This window comes from Sceloporus occidentalis, unplaced genomic scaffold (genome assembly GCF_023333645.1).
Source record: "Sceloporus occidentalis isolate IW3139 unplaced genomic scaffold, rSceOcc1.0.p SCAF_84, whole genome shotgun sequence".
NCBI lineage: Eukaryota > Metazoa > Chordata > Lepidosauria > Squamata > Phrynosomatidae > Sceloporus > Sceloporus occidentalis.
Genome location: NW_028317064.1, coordinates 2,821,598 through 2,824,303, shown reverse-complemented (window position 1 = coordinate 2,824,303; position 2,706 = coordinate 2,821,598).

The following is a 2,706-nucleotide window of genomic DNA, read 5'->3' as shown; positions in this document are numbered from 1 at the left end:
TTATACCCCTATATCCCATTCTGGCATTTAGGGGGTTAAAATGCATATTATGGGGCAGAGTGGCATATAGGGGGGGAGACAGGAGGATCCAGGTCCCCTGCAGCGGTGCAGGGGATCTGGATCTTAGTCTCATAATCAGACCTCTATTTGAGGTCTGATTAGAAGACGACCCCGATTAGAAGACAAGGGGTATTTTTCAGAGCATTTGCTCTGAAAAAAACCTTGTCTTATAATCGAGCAAATACGGTATATAATAACGTTTTTTTACCACGTTTGTAGAATATTCACTGTTCTTTATTTGTTCTTCGGATCATAAGTTAAAAGTTGGGGCAAGAGTCCCGATACTCAACGGTGATTCATAGATCCTCTAAGCCAAACTCAGAAGTCCCCAGGTATCTTTGGCTTACACCATAAATGGACCTTGGTAAGTTACGGACTAAAGCCACCAGCTCAACCTCAGGTTAACCATAACATAACTGTAACATAATTCACGGAATTTACTGATTAAAATAATTTCTCTGCCACAATTCGAATATGAAATATTAAGTTACAATAAGACTCTTGCTAATATTGGTTTCATCTATTTATTTTGTCGGGATTAAAAAAAAGTTATTTATTTTCAGATCATTAAATATGTTTCAAATCTTTTGTTCCAAAAAAACCCCAGCTTTACTTGTGTGTGCCACCTTATTCTCACTTAGCCTCATCAGGAACAGAAGAGAGAGCTTGGGAAGTTCTATTGGGAGCTCTATTGGGAAGTTCCCATGGAATGGCTGTATGACACCATTGTGTGTTTTAACCCCTTGACGACCGGAGTTATTTTTCCCAAGTTATCGCTTGAAGACCAGAGCTCTGTTTGGTATTTTTGCGGTGTGTTTAATTGTAATTTCCCTCATTCTCATTTAGTGCACCCACAAAAAATATATACAATTTTTTTCAAGGAAAAGTTGGGCTTTCTTTTGATACCACATTTTTTATATTACACGCAATTTACTATACAAATATTCATACTTTTACCTGTAAAAAGCCCCCAAAGAACCAATATATTGTCTTGATTTTGTGTGTATCCCATAGGTTTAAAATTTTTACTTATTTTTGGAATTTACAACAAAAATATTACTAAATGTGCATCACAGCGGTCACGATAGTGTAAGTGCCTCAGCATCCAGGTACCCAGCAAGAGCAAGAAATGCAGCAAACCAGCACGAAGCTGATCGCGCTGAAGACTTTTAGTAATGACGTTCCAAGCCATTTTGTGGTCCTCAATGCATAGAACTGCATGGCGGCATTGGAACTTCCTATGGTTGCCAATGAGTTAATTTTTAATAAATAATTTCTTAATATTTTCTTTTGTTTTTAGAATTGAAATCTTCACATTTGTTTTAATCAGAAGAAAAATAAAAAAAAAAAATATTTTCACTTTTTTTTTAAAAAAAAAATCCCTAAATTGGTATCGTGTTTATACAAATTTTATTCTGTTTATTGAAACCAAATGCGAGCGGCTCACATTTGCTTTTTATGATGAGCATCAAGTGTGAATATTGCCTTCAGATAAGCACATGTGTCTCTGAACGCGCTAGGGCAGAGACTTTCATGTTTACTTTTTGAATTAAAGGATTGCGCACAAATAGAATAATTCAATATTTGTATAGGGCCAATATGGCTACTAAAATGCTAAACTATAGAAATGTTTTCATGTAATCTCTAAAACAGATGGAGATTCTGTGGAAAGAAATACAGGCAATCTGCTTGAACAGCAGGAGCCTCAGATGGAGCAGGATTTGTGCATCAGTCCTTGTACTAGGCACAGCAAAGATTGATAATATTGTTTTAAAGGAGGAAGGAAGTAAATGGAGCATTGAAGCCAAATATCATAAACAACTTGAATTTGACTATTGTGAGTTTAACACCGATTCATAAAATTAAAATGTGTTTTAGGATGCGTGTGTGTCTCAGAGTTGGTATTCTGTCTATGAACTGATTCTACACAAAGTTGCCTTCAGTATCCACAATGTTCTAATGCACTATTGGATTTTGAGCGCGTAGGTGGTTCTGTTCCAACTTTGGACATTAGAGACACCGGTGGTCATACGTAAGAAGTGATTCTGGTGTAAAAATGTTAAAACAGTTCCTAACACCATAGTCTTTTCCAGCCGACTAGAGCATTCCATTGGTTGCTATGATGATGAGACTACATTTCACATTTTGCAGTGTAAAGAGGGTCACTTTATTTATTTTAGCCCCATTTGGGATTCCAGTTTCTCTGTCCGAGATGGCCTATATATCTGAACATTGCATCACTGCACAAGGAATATGATGGTGCTATATAAAACAATTAATAATAAAAATAATTGTCATGGAAGCAGGAGCCAGGGCGTAACTAGAAACCACAGGGCCCTTGTTGCGAAAATTGCCCTCCTTCGACTTCATGAGCAACATGTCTTTGCCCCCAAAACAGCCTGTCTGTGCGATCTTTTCCCCCAAACAATATTTCTGTGCCATCTTTGCCCCCAAGCAGCTTGTCTGTACCCTTTGCCCCAAAACAACTTGCTTGTGTCATTTTGCCCACAACCAGCTTGTATGTGATATCCTTGCCCCAAGCAGCTCGCCTTTGCCCCAAACAGCTGCCAGTGCCATTTTTGTCGAAAAACAGCCTGCTTATGCCATCTTTGCCCCTAACAGCATGCCCGTGACCCCAAACAGCTT